At 36.6% G+C, this 18480-nt stretch overlaps 1 protein-coding gene and 1 pseudogene across 4 annotated transcripts in view; both read left to right on the top strand.

Moving 5' to 3' along the window:
• SNX29 (sorting nexin 29) overlaps positions 1 to 18480 on the top strand; it is a 718720-nt gene that overhangs the window by 601098 nt on the left and 99142 nt on the right. The window lies entirely within an intron of this gene.
• LOC141494716 (mitochondrial carrier homolog 2-like) lies at positions 10189 to 13291 on the top strand (annotated as a pseudogene).

The raw sequence follows: 18480 nt of genomic DNA, 5'->3' as shown, positions 1-18480 counted from the left end.
ATACAGCTTATATCTAAGTAAGATATCATTTTGGTAAGAAAAGTGAATAGTTTTCATCTTACCTGTGACTTTTCCTACCTGACAGTTGCAGTGAGTCTTAATTTAGAAGACTGAAAATAATAACACAGTCACTGAAAAAACTATGGTAAACTATATAGTGTATGCTCAAAGATAATTTCTACAGAACCTCAGAGTTAAAGTATTATGAAGAGAATGTACTGCAATCTTTGAATGGGCCAATTTTTTCTCCAACTCAGAGGCTATCTTTGACCTCTGAGATATATAAAATCAGTATAGGAGGTATCTAATTTTTCTTTTAACTAGTATTTAAAGTTTCATAATTTCCTAACATTGTACATAGCCATTTCAGAGCTGTTCTCTTCACTCCCAAAATAAACACCAAGAACTCTTTGAATGAAATAGTCTTTGTTTAAATAGGTGCTGTTGCTTCCATACCTTCTTAAGTTCATCAAGAAATTCTATCTGGAAACCATTTGTCTAACTTTTAAAGTCTAGGAAGGATATTCTGTGATTCTTTGTTTAACTTCTCATTAGATAGTTAGTAACATTGACTATGCAAACCTGTGAACATAGGTATGCTCAGAATATGGGCACTCTAGGCCTAGTTAAATCAGAACCAAAGGCCTACCTCCTAGCATTATGCTAGTAGTTTTCTAATAAGGTGGTCTTAGGAACATAGATTTAGAATTGGAAGGGAATTTAGGGGTCATCTAGTACAATTCTCTCATTTTACAGGTGAGAAAACTGACCTAACCCAAGGTCATAGAGCTGGTAAGCTATTCAATGACTTTTTCAAGGCCACAGAGCTAGTGAGAACTCCTTACAGAGACAGGATTTGACCCTAAGTTCTCTAACTCTAAAATTAATCCTACTTCACCACACTTGTTTACTAAAGGGCACACTCTAAAGTTAACAAAGCTTTTCCTTCAAACTAGTGTAGTGATCATTGCTACCATTTTAGAGATTGAAGAAACAGATTCAAAGAAGTTAAATAACTTACTCAAGATTACACATACTTTGTTAGTAGGATGGTGAATACTCAAAACTAGGTCTGATGAGAAGTTGAATCTTGCTGTAAAACCATGCTATTTCTAGCAAAAAAAAATCACACTTCAGTAAATCAGAAGAAGAATAGGGTCCTGATCAATCAACAGTTAATCCTTTGTTTTCAAAGAGGACCAATATGTCATTGACATGTGCATGACTTGAATTTAAGTGAGGCAGAGTTGTGCAGAGTCATCAGTCTCACTCTCTTCAAAAGTCACCAAAGGCCAGTTAAATTCATAAGAAGAGATGCTATCCTCTAGCAAATACTTTACACTTGCAAAGTAACTTTTCCTCATAGCTCTATGAAGCATTATCAGTATTTCCATTTTGTAGATGGATAAATCTGAGACTCAAGGATCTTCATATTACTGTATTTTTATAGCTAATATACAACTGATAGAGAAGATATCATTTAAATATAGATCTTTTGATGTTAAGTCTAGTAATCTTTCTGTTGTCCATCACTTTCCTTTCTGTTGGAAACTCTTAAGACTTGGGGAGGAAGAAGCAGTTTCTTTGGTCATTTTGAACTCAGATATGAAATCTATGTTTAGAAAAAGAGAAAGAAAAATTCCCTGATCTTTATGTTTACCCCACATGTTCATTGGCCAAAGGCCTATCAATAACTGTGGTTACGAAGTAGTGAATTAAATAAGCTTTTAAATTGAAAAATAGTAAAACATTTCAAAAACCACAAAAGTATAATGCCATGGAAATGAGTTGTTATTTAATGAATAATGTTTGTATATGGTGAAAGGGGATGTTTTTCCCTTAATTTGTGTTGGAAAGTGATAAATCTGCCAAATTAAGTACAAAAATTATTTTGGAACCAAAACAAGAACTAAGAGTTGAGAAAATTAATGCAAGGAATAAGAAATAAATGTTTTTTTTTTCTCTTCATTGTTAAAATGAGGAACTAAAACTAGGCTTTTTCTAAATCCAGTAATCCTATGGCAAAATTCACTGGAGTTTAGAAAGCCTAAAAAACAAAAAGATGTACCTATTGGATGCTAACACAATATATCAGAAGTTTTCTAAATTTGCTTTTTAGGATTACAGATTCAAAGTGGGAAGGAATTTAGAGTTCATCCAATCCAGTCCTTTCATTTTACAAATATGGAAACTGAAGCTTGTTTCTATATCCACCCTCTTTGTCAGTTGTTCTTTTCTGTAACTCTTCAGAGTGGAGACAGAAGTCATGGTTAGTTCTCAGTTATCTAGAAGCAAATGAAATCTACCTGACTTCTAAATTCAGGTTAAAAAGTCAATGGAGGGGTGACTAGATGGCGTAGTGGATAAAGCACCGGCCTTGGAGTCAGGAGTACCTGGGTTCAAATCCTCTCCCAGACACTTAATAATTACCTAGCTGTGTGGCCTTGGGCAAGCCACTTAACCCCATTGCCTTGCAAAAACCTAAAAAAAAAAAAAAGTCAATGAAGGGGCAGCTAGGTGGCGCAGTGGATATAGAGCACTGGCCCTGTAGTCAGGAGTACCTGAGTTCAAATCTGGCCTCAGACACTTAATAATTACCTAGCCATGTGGCCTTGGGCAAGACACTTAACCCCATTGCCTTGCAAAAACTTAAAAAATAAAAAAAAGTCAATTGAATAAAAGTACAATTAATTCCCTGCATCTCTTTTGTTCTTATTGGTCTGTCTGGTTTCCTTTTTCTAATCTGAAGTCCTACATATCCCTTCTGGTCAAATCAAGTCCCATACCTCCTTCCTAAGATTCAAGCCTGTTTATCATAGAGAATGATGTCTAACATCTAAGTGTACAGAAGTGTAAATTTTTTGCTAGTCAACTTTGAAACAAAGAATCCTGCTATCCTAGTCCATCAGTCTAATCAACATAACCAAATTCTTGTACAAGCAAGGTATCTTAATATCCCACAGGAGCATCTCACACCTGAGAAAATAGAGGGAGTTCCTAGAAAGTTGATTTCCTCTAGAGATGATAAAAAGACATCTTCCAAAGGTTATGTTTTTCTTTTTAGACAATGCTAAGCTTTATTAGCACAATAATATGGTAAAACTCAGAAAGTTCTTTTCATCCTTGAAGAGAAAAGGGAAATGGTCATCTCTTAAGCACATGCAGGAAGGCAACCAGGTAATTAAGATCAATATCATCAGATATTGGACCTGAGTCTCTGTGACTTCTAAGTTTGTATAGTTAGAAACATGATATTTTTTAAAAAGAGTAGCCTGATATGGAATTCTCTGTTGATTCCTTTGTGTTTTGGTTTTTGATTTGGTTAACAATGCAAAATTAAAGAATTCTGACTAACAGGTGATAGAAAATATTGGGGGAGAAAAGGAGATAGCTTGGTGAGCTAGAGATAGGATTGCCTTTTGTGTCAGAGAACTTGGAGTCAAATTTCAGTAGTTTTACATTGACCTGTCCCCTCCCTGAGCTCCTAGGTATCCCTTAAAGACTGAAAACAGAAACTTCTCCATTTAGCATGTTAAGCCTTTTATGACTTGAACCTTGCTTACCTGTCCAACTTTATTTCATATCGCTCCCTTCTATATAAATTTTTATCCAGCCAAGTTGGTTTTCTTCCTGTTCTTCATATTCAGTACTCCTATCTATATATATATATATATATATATATTTGCACTGGTTCTTTTATGCCTCAAAATTCTCCTTCCCTCCCTTCTATCTCTTAAAATCTCTAGTTTCCTTCAAGACACACTTTTACATGAAAATTTTCCTGTTTCCTTAGCTACTAGTGACTTCCATCTACCCCAAATTATTCTCCATTACCAAATCTATTCCTCTCTGGGCTCTGCTTCTTACTCTCTGACTTTAACACCATGTCTCATTTGCCTTCTCCTCATAGAACACTCTCTCTGACCCCCTTCTCACTAGTGAATTCTTCCTGCCACCCTTTATTTTAAGAAAAGGTCTAGGCCAGACACCCTGCATTCTTCTCCTGGCTTCTCATCTGTCTCTGCACTTTGTCACTATGTTTCCAATCCTTGCTTTTCAACTCCTTTTTATATGTTCTCTTTCCCTATTAGTGTCAGATGAGTATTGATTCACAAATGGTAGAAAATATTGAGGGGAGAGGAGGAGGTAGCTTTGGTGCAGTGGAGAAATCACTGGATTTTTAGTCAGTGGACTTGGATATAAATTCCAGCTCCTCAGCCAAAGGACCCATGTGACCTAAAGAAAGTCCATGAGCAAGCTGCAAAGTAAGGTCATGGGTTATTTTTCTTTTTCCTTGTATTTGTACCCACAGTACTTAGCAAATTTTCTGTTACATGTTGTTGACATTTAGTCTTCTTGAGGGCAGGAACTGGTTTTTTTTTTTTATCTTTGAATTCCCAGAATCTGGCACAGTGCCTAGAACTAATCTGGCATTTAATAAATGCCTTTTGATTATTGATTGATTGAGTTGTTAGAAGATAGTTTAAATGTATCCAAAAACTTTGACTAGTCCAGGGTTCTCTTAACAAGCTTGATTGTGAAGAAGTTTTAACCCTCTTAGACCTTTTCTTTTCTGTCTTCAGAAAACTCCTCCAGACAAAGCACCCCAACCTGAATTACTTTGCTACTAAACTTTTCAAATGTCAGTGACAAATTTCATGTGCCCTTGAGAATATGTTCTTGGTATGTAATAAGAGGATTTAATTGAAGTGGCTTAGAGTGAGTTAAGTGTATAGCTTATAGCAACCATTCAGAGTTGCTATCATTTGTAATTATGAGCATCTCCCCTAAAGTGATCTTTATATAATAATTAATAGGTGAAATTCATTATATCATTAAAGTCTAACTTCAGTAGTAACAGGGCAGCATTTTGTGGAATAAGTTAAATTATGGAAATCAAGAGAAGACACATCTTTAATTTTCTACTTCTTAAATTTAGCATTGTTGTCCAGAGAATGTCTTAACTGGTAATGGTGTATCTTTTTCTTTTGTACTATTAAACTAAAAAGAATGAAATCAAATGAGGACTACTTTTTTATATTTTTTTTAGGTTTTTTGCAAGGCAATGGGGTTAAGTGGCTTGCCTAGGGCCATACAGCTAGGTAATTAAGTGTCTGAGGTTGGATTTGAACTCAGGTACTCCTGACTCCAGGGCTGATGCTCTATCCACTGCAACACCTAGCTGCCCCAAGGACTACCTTTGGAGAAATGTTATGGTGGAATAGAAAGATTACTGACTTTGGATTCAGAACATTCAATAAATCTGAATGCCTTATGCCATGCCCTGATCTTTCTCGGCAAAAAACACTTGTCTTTTTTGTCTATTTTGTTTATTTTGATTTGAAAGTTCCTTATAGAACCATGTAAAAACACTGGTAGCTCAATAATCAGATTTGAGAAATATGTATATAATAGAAAAGCAGTGCACTTGAAGTCAAGAGGGGCTTGGGTTACTAGCATTGTCCGTGAGCAAGTCTCTTAACCCTTTTAAAAAATTTCCTCTTCCATAAAATGTGGATAATAATGTTGTATCATTTGCCTCATGGGGTTTCTGAAGAAAGAATATATATCATAAAAATTGAAAGAGCTATAGAAATTTGAGTTACTATTATAGTGTTTCCCTTGGATTCTGTAGAATTCAAACAATCATTAATAAAAATAGAAGGATCTAATGTAGTTAACCTCTTTCTCCCTCTACATTCCCAGGGTTTGGCACATTGCATTCATTATTCATATTAGCTGCTTAATAAAGATTTTCTGAATGAATGTGTCCCATCCAGCTATGGAGATAGAGATATAGATTAGCTAAATAAAAAATTAAATCAGGTAGATGTATTTTTGTTTCCAATCACCATTTATGTTTTAGATTTATTTTTGTTGTTGTTATATCTTTTGTTAATACTCTTAATAAGAATCTTTCTATGATTGTGTGTGTGTGTGTGTGTGTGTATGTGTGTGTGTGTGTGTGTGAAATCTTCAGATTGAAATTTCTTCCAGGGTAGAAACTTTCTTTATTTTCTATACCCCTTTAAGTGTCCAATTCAGGGGACCACATAATTGTTGCTCAAAAAAAAAAGTGGATAAACTGATTGTTAAAATATTCTGGATGAGTAATTATTGATTCTTTGAGATCATTTAGCTTTCACAATGTTATAGATTCTTTTAATTATGATTGCAACAAAAATAAAATAAATTATGGTTACCATTTTTTGGCCAGTAAGGTCCAGAGTCTGACTTGTTGATACTACTGATTTCTTACTCTTAGTATCTCTCCTCTTGATTTGAGTTCTTCCTCATCTGCTTTGACAAAATTTCTCATGTGATGCTTATGGATAAGATGAAGAGATATAGTTAGGTTATAGGTGATAGCAGGTTTAGGTTTAGGTGATTTAGGAACTGTTTAAGGACTGGATCAAAAAGTACACTGATAGTTTCACCAACTTGGAAATCGTGCTCAAGAGAGATCTCTCCTTGATATTATGCTACTATGACCTCTAAATTCCCTTATAATTTTAAGTCTGTTATCCTGAGAACTGGATCTTGAAGAAAAGAAGATGGAGCAAGGATTCTTAGCCTGGAGTCTATGCAATTTAGTTAACATTCTTAAAAATATAAGTAATATATATTTAATAAGTATAGTAATATATATTTAATAAATATAGTCAATTTAATAAATATAGCAATACAATTACTTTCCTTTAAAAATATTCTGCAAGAGGGACACATTGACATTAAAAAGATGAAGAGCCTCTGCAAGAAAATATGATTCTTCTCAAGTAATTGACAAACTTTCACATGGAAGAAAGATTAGATTTGTTCCTCTTGGTTTCAGAGAACAGAAACAAGAAAAATGTATGGAAGACAGAAAGAAATTTAGGTTTGAGGTAAAGAAAATTTTTTAATAATTAGAGCTATACCATTATGGCATGGGCTTACCCCATAGAAGAATGTCCTGTCCCTTAGGGCATAGTGGGTTCCCTCTTCTTGAAAGTTCTTAAAAAAGACCACAAGTTGGTGACTTGTTGAAAGTGCTTTAAAAAGACTTAACTAAACTGATACTACTGGTACCGAGATCCCTTCTAGCTATTGGATTCTGAGATTCATCATGTCCTCTCTTGACTTTTATCTCTGGTTTTGTACCACTGCTCTAACTGCTAGAATGTTCTATTAGTTACTAATATGCATTGTGTTTTTTTTTCCTGTTACAACATGAAACAGGAATTCTAATGAACCACTACCCTAAAGTGTGAAGGGGATGTCTGAAAATTATCAATCTGAAACAGGGAGATAGATTGAGCAGTATTCTAAACCAGGTAAAAGTAATGATACCTTCTTGTCTTCCCTTATCTCAACTCTGCCTATTATTAACTAATCTCTTGGGTTTCTATTTCTACTAACCAGTTTTGTCTTACTGTTTCCATTCCAAAGAATATTCTCATTGGAAGAGGAAACAGAAGCAAAATAAGAGTTGAGAAGTTATCCTATTCCCTGTCTATTATCATTATACCAATGAACCATTCTTTTTTGATTTTTCTTTAGCCTTCAATTCAGCTGATACATGTAGCACCAGACTCAGTTCATTTAGCATACCTAACACATTTTGTAAATATTGCTAATTCCTTACCCTTGCCTCCATGTTCTATGTATGCTCATTCTGAATTTGTTGAGGAATTTTTGTGCATCCATATTGATCTCTTCAAATAGTTCTTTTTTTCTTCCTTGTGGAAATCATTTCTCACTTTTGTTTTCAGAGTTTAATTCACTAGAGCTTCCTATCCTTGGGCTGCCTTCCTCCTCCTAGTATTTAGTTATTGAATTCCATTTCTCCTTTCTCTGAACTATTTGTAATGTGTTTATCCAAAAATGTAGTGTGCAAACTAAGCTATTCATAGCTTTCTTCTCTTCTACAATAATTCCTATGCCTCTAAGGATTTCTTCATTTGTACTTAAACAGTGAGTTCCTCATGGCAGTTAGAATCAAGTCTAGAATTACCCTTGTCCCTTCCCCCACTTGCTGAAGGATGAATTTTTTCCATTTTTTTTTTTTGCCTTCTCACTCATCCTTGTTGTTATTCAATCTTTCAGTCATGTCTGATTCTTCATGATCCCATTTGGGGTTTCTTGGCAAAAATACTAGAATGATTTACCATTTTCTTCTCCAGTTCCTTTTGTAAATAAGGAAACTAAAATAAAGAGGTATAAGTGACTTGTTCAGGGTCACATAGCTAGTAAGTGTCTGAGACCAGATTTGAGCTCAGGAAGGTGAGTCTTCTGACATCATTCTATCCACTGTGCCACTTAGCTGCCCCTTCACTCATCTTTAAGTTTCTAAAAGCTTTAATTTCCCCTTCTGTACTAGAAAATAATTCCCAAAACCATTAATATAAAAATTAACATATTGAGATCTGAGAAGTATGTTGAGACTAGACCTAGTATTTTAGTACATTGAAAAAAATATGTATTCACATTAGACTGTACAATTATGCTTGTAACACATTATATACTCTTAAAATTTGTATGCAGTGATTGGATATAAGCATAATTGGTAAAATAGAAAGTATCTTGTAAGCTCTTCTATTCTGATGTGACGCTTCTTTCTTCTTGTTTTTTTGTCCTTCTCAAGAACACATGACTTTCATACTACCCCTTTCTAGTGCCAGCAAAGGTACTATCTCCATGAAATACATCTTAGTGCCCTACTCTCTCTGTTAGAACTAATCTCACTGGGGTGGAGCTAAGAAGGCAACAGGAGAAGAACCTGTCCTAAGTGTTCTCTCCATAATATTTCAAAAATAAATTTTTGAGAGAACGAACACAGAGGGATCCACTGAGGCAATTCTCCAGACCAAGGTAACATGGAAAATAGTGGAAAGGCTCCCCTCCACAGAGTTAGAGTGGTGGCCCGCCAGAGTGAAGGAACCTCAGCCTCTCAGAGGCAGCCCCAGGGTACGTGGGAGCCACTGCTCATGGAAGCAGGGGCAGATTCCTGATCTACATCCCAGGGAGCCAGGTACAACTTGGAAGATCAGCAGGAGGAACCTCTGCCCCAGCCGTCAGGGCACTCAGAGGTGTCAGGGGTAGCCCAGATTTATGAAAGAGAAGCAGGCAGAGCCTGTAGACAACTGAGCCTTGAATGCTCAGCCTACCAAAAGTAGGGGGAGTGGAGAGAGACTTCCAGGGTCTGCCCTCTGTACCTGGAACAGTAGTCTGAGGCTCTAACCACATTCAAATCCTGATCACAGTCTAGGTTCCCCATAGAACAGCAGGGCCCCCCCACCTTAGCCCTGTGGCATAGGGGTGCACTTGTGGTCATTCACAGACCAGGAGGGAAGACAGAGTTTCACACACTGAGACCCTTGTGGGGGTGTGTCCAATAATACTCAAAAGCTCAGGAAGCACCCCAAAACCAGGCACAGCCTGGGGAAATGAGTAAACAGAGAAAAAAGAGGAATACCATTAAAAAATACATTGTCAGGGAGAGGGAAGGGAGGGTGGGGGAAAAATTGTAGAATTCAGAGGCTTGCAAAAAATGATGGGTACATATTACTATTGTATACAATTGGAAAACAAATGTTAAAATGTTAAAAAGGAAAAAGAAAAAAGAAAAAGAAATACATTGTCTATGATCCCAAGAAGGATCAAAATACTCAATCTGAAGATGAGGAAGTACAAGCTTCTGCATGTAAAGACTCCAAGAAAAACAGAAATTGGGCTCAGACTATGACAGAGCTAAAAAAAGATTTTGAAAATCAAGTAAAGGAGATAAAAGAAAAATTGGGGGGGTGGGTGAGGCGGCTAGGTGGCATAGTGGATAAAGCACTTGGCCTTGGAGTCAGGAGTACCTGGGTTCAAATCCAGTCTCAGACACTTAATAATTACCTAGCTGTATGGCCTTGGGCAAGCCACTTAATCCCATTTGCCTTGCAAAACCCTAAAAAAAAAAATTGGGAAAAGAAATGAGAGAGAGGCAGGAAAAACATGAAAAAGAAGTCAACAGCTTAGTCAAGGAAATGCAAAAAAATACTGAAGAAAATAACATGTTAAAAATCAACATATCAGATGGATAAAACAGTTCAAAAAGTTATTGAGGAGAAGAATGCTTTAAAAAGCAGAATTGGACACTGATCCGGGCCCCGGTCAGTCTGTGGCTTGGCCCGCCCGCCCGCCCGTCCTTCCGTGGGTGCCATCATGGCAGAGGCGGCCAGTCAGGTGCTGCTGGGCTCGGGCCTCACCATCCTCTCGCAGCCGCTCATGTACATGAAGGTGCTCGTGCAGGTGGGAAATGGACCTCTTCCTCCAACTATGGGAAGAAATATTTTTGGACGGCAGGTCTATCAACTCCCTGGCCTTTTTTGTTATGCTCAGGGTATTATGAATATCAATGGAAAAAGCGGACTTTTTAAGGGCTTAACTCCCAGACTGTGTTCTGGAGCCATTGGAACTGTAATCCATAGTAAAGTTTTGCAGCGATACCAGGATTATGACAAGGCTGAGGAGTTAAAATAAGGACTTGAACCTTCACAAAAAGATGGTCCATCCAGTTTTGACAAGGTTGTCAAGGAGACTACTCGGGAGATGTTGGCTCGTTCTGCTGCTACCCTTGTCCAACGCATCCCTTCCATGTGATCACTCTGAGGTCTATGGTACAATACATTGACAGAGAGACCAAATATTGTGGACTTTGTGACTCCATAGTAACCATTTATCGAGAGGAGGGCTTCCTAGGATTCTTTTGCGGGTCTTATTCCTCGTCTAATGGGGGATATCATTTCCTTGTGGCTTTGTAATTCATTGGCCTACCTGGTCAATACCTATGCACTGGAGAGTGGGGTTTCCACTATGAATGAAATGAAGAGTTATTCCCAGGCTGTCACTGGATTCTTTGCCAGTATGCTGACCTATCCCTTTGTACTAATCTCCAACCTGATGGCTGTCAACAACTGTGGGCTTGCTGGTGGATGCCCTCCTTATGCCCCAATTTATTCTTCCTGGTTAGACTGTTGGTGCATGCTACAAAAAGAGGGAAACATGAGCCGCGGAAATAGCTTGTTTTTTTTGGAAGGTCCCCTTTGGGAAGACTTACTGTTGTGACCTGAGGATGTTAATTTAAAGATATGGGGCAGGGACAGTGACATTTCTGTAGTCCCAGATGCACAGAATTATGGGAGAGAATGTTGATTTCTATACAGTGTGGTGCGCTTTTTTTTAATAATCATTTTAATCTTGGGAAAATGGAGGTGTTTGGTGTCTGCCTTTTTTGTTCCTTTCCCAATGCAAACTGCTTTACTGCTGAGATTCCCCAATGATTCTTTTTCCTGAAATGGGCAGTTTTTGCTTTGGGTTTAGATATGATTTCTATAAAGCAAAATTGCACTTTTCTGGAGGGGGGGCAGGTTATTATGGAGTTAAGGCCTCAGTTTTAAACTTTTTAAGAATGAAGAATCATAAAATTCCAAACAGGAATAGAAACAACTTGTGAAATATCAGAAAAAATTGCTAAAGCAACTTTCTAGGAAATAAATAATTATCCTCCTCTTGTGGACTCTATCTAAGGAGATAGTAGGATCCCCATAGAGCCTGCTTCCTGATATAAGGCTTTGAAAATAACTAAGTTTCTCTGACTCCATCCCTCATTTTGCACAACTCAGTGGAAGTAGAATGAGTTTTAAGAGTGAGATAGTAACAATAGCAAAGATTATTTTTAAATTCCTTTAACCAAAATGAAGTACAAAAAAGCTGACTTGGTAATGACTTCAACCCTCCTTCCCTATAAGCTCCACAACAAACCTTGTAAAGTAGAAAACAAATTAGAAAAATATTATGGCACTGTCTTTGGTCCTCTCTATGAGCTGAGTTCTTGCCATACCCAACAGGGCATTATAATATGATTTTAATTGTACATGATGTTTTTATTTTTCTTCTCCTCTCCCCTTCCCCCATTTTGTTTAAAGGAGGGTGGGCGTCATTTAGTTTTAATTTCTAATGACACTCTAAAATAGGATTTTTGTAATGCTGGGTCTGATAATGTAGATTTCATTCTCCACTACCAAGATTTTCTTAGCCAGAGCATCAATAGCCTGGCACAATGTGACCCACGACTAAATGTGTTACAGAGATATACAGAACAAAGAACATTTTAGAAGGAAATGGAAAAATAAAATTCTAAAAAGCTTTAAAAAAAAAGCAGAATTGGCCAGATGGAAGAAGAGATAAGAAAGCTCTTTGAGGAAAACAAATTCCTCAGATGTAGAATGGAGCTAAAGGAAGCTGTTGACTTTACAAGTAGTCAAGATACAATACTTGAATATCAAAAGAATGAAAAATTAGAAAATGTGAAACATCTCATTGGAAAAACAGCTGAACTGGAAAACAGATTCAGGAAAGATAATTTAAAAATTATTGGGATACCTGTAAGTCATGATCAGGAAAAGAGCCTTGACCTCATTTGTAAAGAATTCCTACAGGAAAATTGCCCAGATATCCTAGAAACAGAGGGCAAAATAGAAACTGAGGGAATCCACCAGTCTCCCCTGGAAAGAGATCCCCCCCAAAACCCTCCCCAGGAATATTATAGCCAAGTTCCAGAACTCCCAAGTCAAAGAGAAAATATTACAAGCAGCCAGAAGGACACAATTCAAATATCATGGAGCTGCAGTCTGGATCACACCAGGACTTAGCAACTACATCAAGGGCTTGTAGGGCTTGGAATGTAATATTCCAGAGGGCAAAAGAGCTCAGAATGAAACCAAGAATCAACTACCCAGCAAAATTGAACATCCTCTTCCTGAGGAAATGATGGACTTTCAATGAACCAGGGGAATTTCAGTTGTTCCTGTTGAAGCAACCAGAGCTGAACAGAAAGTTTGATCTTCAAATACAGGACTCAGGTGAAGCATAGAGAGTGGAGGAGAAGGGGAAAATATGAGGGACTTAATGATGATGAACTACATGTATTCATGCATAGAAAAATGATACTGATAATACTCATAAGAAACTTCTCATTTAATAGAGCATATGGAAGGAGCTTTCATAGATGAAGTACAGGAGAGGGCTGAATTTGAAGATATAATATAGTGTAAAAATGGCTAAAAGGGAAATGCAATGGGAGTAAGAGAAAGGAGAGGTGCAATAGGCTAAAATATTTTATATATAATAAGATTTTTTTATTATTGCAATGAGCTATTGCAATGATATGGAAGGGGGGAAGGTAAGGGGGAATGAAGGGACCTTCACTTTCATCAGAGGTGGCTCAGAGAGGAAACAGCATATATACTCAATAGGGGTATAAACATCTAGAGTAAAAAGGAGAGAAGGGGGACAGGGGGAAGGAGGGATGTGAGTGATAGAGGAGAGGGTGGACCATGGGGGAGAGTGGTCAGATATAACACATTTTCTTTTTTACTTCTTGGAAGGGGCTGGGATTGGATGGCCTGTCCGGGACCACAGGGCTGAGTGGTTGCTAGTCCTTAGGGGTGATATGTGGGCTCAGGGCCTCTTGGCCCCAGGGCCAGTGATCAGTCTGCTGCACCACTCAGCCACCCTACAGCACATTTAAGGTGAGGGACAGAGTGAAAGGAGAGAGAAAATATAGCATAGGGTAGTAAGAAGGTATGAATGGAGGGAGTTGCAATCAGCAGTGGCAACGGTGGAAAAATATGGAAGTAGCTTTTGTGACGGACTTATCATAAAGAATGTGATCCACCCACAACAGAGCTGGTAGTGTTGGAATACCAACTGAAGCACACTTTTTTTTCCTTTACTTTATTGCTCATGGGGTCTATATATTTTAGGGGGAGGGGGTATTATGTTTACTCTTAAACAAGACTATTTTAGTAATGTATATAAAAACATCATTTGTACAAAAAATAAAAAATATACAAAAATATATATATATAAGGTCAAAAAAAGAACTAATCTCATAAATTATGATTAGATTAGCTAATGGCTGGTAATTGTTCTATGTTTTATTCCTCCCATAATCTAAACATATTTTAACAGGAATTCTCACCCAATTGTATGTGAAATTAGGAAATTATAACCATTGTTTAAGTACTTTATAAAACATTAAGTCAACAAGAAAACAAGCAATCTGATTTAGGTTTTGCATGTTCAATCATGTTAAACATATCTCTACATTCTACTACTACTACTAATAATAATAATGTTTGGCCTTCATTTTCTAAGAAGATCATGACATTAGGTCAAGTACATGAATTGGTTTTGGGGGGGGGGCTGTCACCAACCTCACTTTCTCCTCCAGAAACATCTGGGTCCAGTGACCAGTTATGGTTCAGAATGACTGGAGATAGCCCTGGATAGAAGTTAGTCAGTGTTACGTGACTTCCCCAAGGTCACATAGCTAATAAGAGTCAAGTATCTGGGTCCAGATTTGAACTCCCATCTTCCTAACTCCAAGGCCATTGCTCTATCCACTGTGTCACCTAGCTGCCCATTTCTGTATTAGTGGTGTTATAAAAGAAGAATCAGAAAAAAAGGGAAAAGTCATTTAAAAAAAAAACCCAAAAAATAAGATAGTATGTTTTGATCTGCATTCAGACTCCACAATCCATAGTTCTTTCTTTAGCTATAGATAATATTTTCTATCACAACTCTTTTCAAATTGTTTTGGATCATTTGTACTGCTGAGAAGGATAGCACATTCATTTTAAGGTACTCAGCATTTGTTGAAAAATTACTGAAAGATTTCCTTTGGAGGAGGGGCTTTAACCTTTTTTGTGACATAGATCCTTTTAACAGCCCAGTGAAGCCTCTGAACTTCTCATAATAGCTTTTTAAACATCTCATAATTGAAGGAAATAGTAAATTTCAATTATAGGTAAGTGAAAATAAAGATTTTTTTTAATCATCCAATTTCTTGGAGCTCCTGAAATCTATCCAAGGTCCCCTTGGGAGAGTTCCTGCTTTAGATACTATGTTTAATGAGAAACAAAAAAAATTTTATATTAGGTTAAAGCCAGATATGGAGGACCTTAAATGATGGACCAAGGAGTTTAGATTTTATTCAAATTTTCTTGATGATGGGGTTGCCTTAGATATTCTGTGGAATTTACTAATTTTCAAAGATTTTAAATACAGTAAAATACACAAGACTAAAATTGACTAAGCATCATTTAATTTCCCTTCAGTGATTCAGAAGCCACCTAAAGGTTCTTGTCATGGTTCATGGACATCATCATTATGAATATCAATTATCATTTTTATTGGTGGGATGCTAGTAAATAGATTGCCAAATTGCAGAAAGTTTATCAGCATCACAGAAGAAGACTAATGATGCCCATTCTGGATCTAATATGAGCCCTGTTTGTTGTCACCACCGAGCCCCCCTTATTCGACACAGGATTTTGAAGCAGATTTTCCTTTCAGATGTCTTTAATAAACTATTTGAACAGGTAACAAGGACAATGGAAACTTTACTTGTCACAGAACTACACATTTATATGACAAGGATGTGTTACACTTCTGAACCTCAGAATACTTATCAAGGAGGAATAGAATCAATCATGTAAAAGACTGTTCTAAATAAGAAGACCATTGAAGCTCTCTAATATTTCTTTCCTGTTTCCATGCTGCTGTTTTCTTCCCCACTGGCTCTTAACCTTTGATGGGTGACTACAGAATATTGCCCTTTTCCCTCTGTGTGTCTTTATGAAATGACCCACAGAATTCCAAAATGATACTAAAGATAAATATTTACAAAGATAACAACATTTTGTAGACTAAAATTTTCTTATAAAAACCATTGTAGAAACTGTTGAAAAGATTATTGGTTAGGGTGGGCATTACTAAGTTCACAGGAAAAATAGCATCAAGGACTCTGAACAGAATACTCAACATATTTTTGTTTGTGTTTTGTTTTTTTTTACTTTTGTGGCCAGCCTCAAAACACTCTTCATATAATGACCAGCTGTGAACAGACTTTCTGCCCAAATCCTATGTGGTTTTAATAGCCCTACTCTCTCTGGTATTTGATTCTAGGAAAAACAAGCTAGAGTATCAAGATTTAGAGCTTGAAGGAAGCTTAGAAATCATCAGTTAGGGCACTGATATTGCCCTAAGACACAAAGTAGACTCTCCAGAATCTAAGATGACAGAGTAAGCAGGAAATAGCCCTAGCTCTCCTATATTCACCCCCAGACAACCATAAAACAGTGCCCTGAAACAAATCCTGGAACAGCAAAACCAGCAAAAATACCAGGATAAAATATTCCTTTAGCCCAAGAAACTTGGAAGATCTCCAAGAAAGGTCTCTCTCACTTGGACAAGAGGGGAATACAGTCCAGGACAAGAAGCTTCTTACTGAGCCGGCAGCAAGCCCCACCTCAGCAAAGCAACAGGAGATCCTGAGCCACAATGCAGTGAAACAGGTAAACTCAATACCAAGACCCCACATGCCTCAGCATAGTCAAAGAAATGGACAGACTCTAGCTCCCAGAATCTCTGCATGCTTCAGCATAGCCCAGGGCAAACAAACAATGTGTCCAAGAAACTCCCCAGCAGCCTCAGGACACAGCAGACACCAGCACCAGGACCCCTGCTCAGCACCAAGCAAGCTCTGAGGCATAAAGAATCAAGCAAATTTGAAAGAATGAAAAAAATATAAGAAAATGTAAGATATCTCACTGGAAAAACAGCTGACCTTGAAAACAGACTCAGGAGAAACAAGGTTAGAATCATTGGACTACCTGAAAGCCATAATCAAAAGGGGACCTGGACAGCATCTTTTAAGAAATTAATAAGGAAAATTGCCCTGATAACCTAGGACCAGGGGGCAAAATAGGTATTGAAAGAATCCACAAATACCTTTTGAAAGAAATCTCCAAATAAAAACTCTTAGGAACATTATAGCCAAATTACAGAAATATCAGGTCAAAGAAAAAATACTGCAAGTGACTAGAAAGAAACAATTCAAATATCAGGTGAGAGCAGGTCATAATCAGAATTATACAAGACTTAGAAGCTGCAATATTATAGAATCAAAAATGTAAAGTATATAATTTTTATTATATTAAATTATTTCATATTATATATTTGTATTAAATTTAAAAAAACTCTTAAACAGCTCTTAAACCAATGCAAAACCAAAATTAGAAGGAAAGTAGAAATCTGGGAAACAACCTTTAGCAAGTGTCTCTGATGACTTCATTTCTCAAATATATAGAGAACTGAATATATAAGAATGCAGTCATTTCTGAACTGATGTCAAAAGATATAAATAGGCAATTATTAGATGAATTCAAAATTTTCTCTGGTCACATAAAGAAGAGTTCTACATCACTTTTGATTAGAGAAATGCAAATTAAAACAACAATAACCTCACAACTATTAGATCAGCTAATATATCAAAAAAAGGAAAATGATAAATGTTAAGGAAGATGTAGGAAAATTAGGACATCAGTGCATTGTTCATAGAGGTGTGAACAGACCCAGTCATCTGGAGAACAATTTGGAACTATGCCCAAAGGGAAATCAAACTGTGCATTCCCTTTGATCTTGCAAACTACTAACTCCAAAAGAGATCATAAAAAGGGAAAAGGACTTACTTTATAGCATCCATTTTTGTGGTGACAAAATATTGGAAATTGAGTGATGCCCCTCTATTGGGAAATGGCTGAACAAATTGTGTAGTATATGAATGTAATGGAGTACTAAATGTGCAGTAAGAAATGATGAACAGGCAGCTTTAAGAAAAAGCTGGAAAGTCTTGAATGAACTAATGCAAAGTGAAATGAGCAGAACCAGGAAAACATTGTACATAGTATTAATAATATTGTGTTTTGAACACCTATGAATGACTCAACTCTTCTTAGCAACACAATGATCCAAGACAAGTACAAAGGACTCATAATACAGAAGCACAGATAGACTCTGAATGCAGATCAAAACACTTTATTTTTTTTGTGAATTTTTTTCTTGTGTTTCTTCTTTCACAACTGTGACAAATATGGAAATAAGTTCTACATGATAGTATGTGTATAACTTACATGATATTGCCAACAATTTTAGAAAGAGAAAAGGGCAGAGAGGGACAGAGAAAAATTTGGAACTCAAAATCTCAAATAAATGGATGCTAAAAATTGTCTTGACATGTAATTGGGAAAAATAAAATGTCATTAAAAATTAAAATTTACATTTTAAAAGTAAAAAATAAAGTTATCTATTTCCATCATTTTATATATGAGGAAACTGAGGATCAGAGAGAGAGATGACAATTTACCCAAGTTCATATAACTAGAATCTAATAGACTCGAATAGAGTGAAGTTAAATCTCCAGGTAATTGCCAGCCTCATTTGGTTTCAACTTCCCTTTCAAAATGGAGAATTCTGCCTGTGAGGAAAAGGAGCTGAATTCCAAACAGAAAAAAATAAGCCCTTCTCTTAAAAGAACCCTGTTTGTTTCAGATCTGCTGAATTATCATTAAGGGGTCACCATAGCACTTCAAGGTTGGTTGCACATCTGGC

Source organism: Macrotis lagotis, chromosome 8 (assembly GCF_037893015.1).
Source record: "Macrotis lagotis isolate mMagLag1 chromosome 8, bilby.v1.9.chrom.fasta, whole genome shotgun sequence".
NCBI lineage: Eukaryota > Metazoa > Chordata > Mammalia > Peramelemorphia > Peramelidae > Macrotis > Macrotis lagotis.
This window is presented reverse-complemented; position numbering and strand designations above follow the sequence as displayed.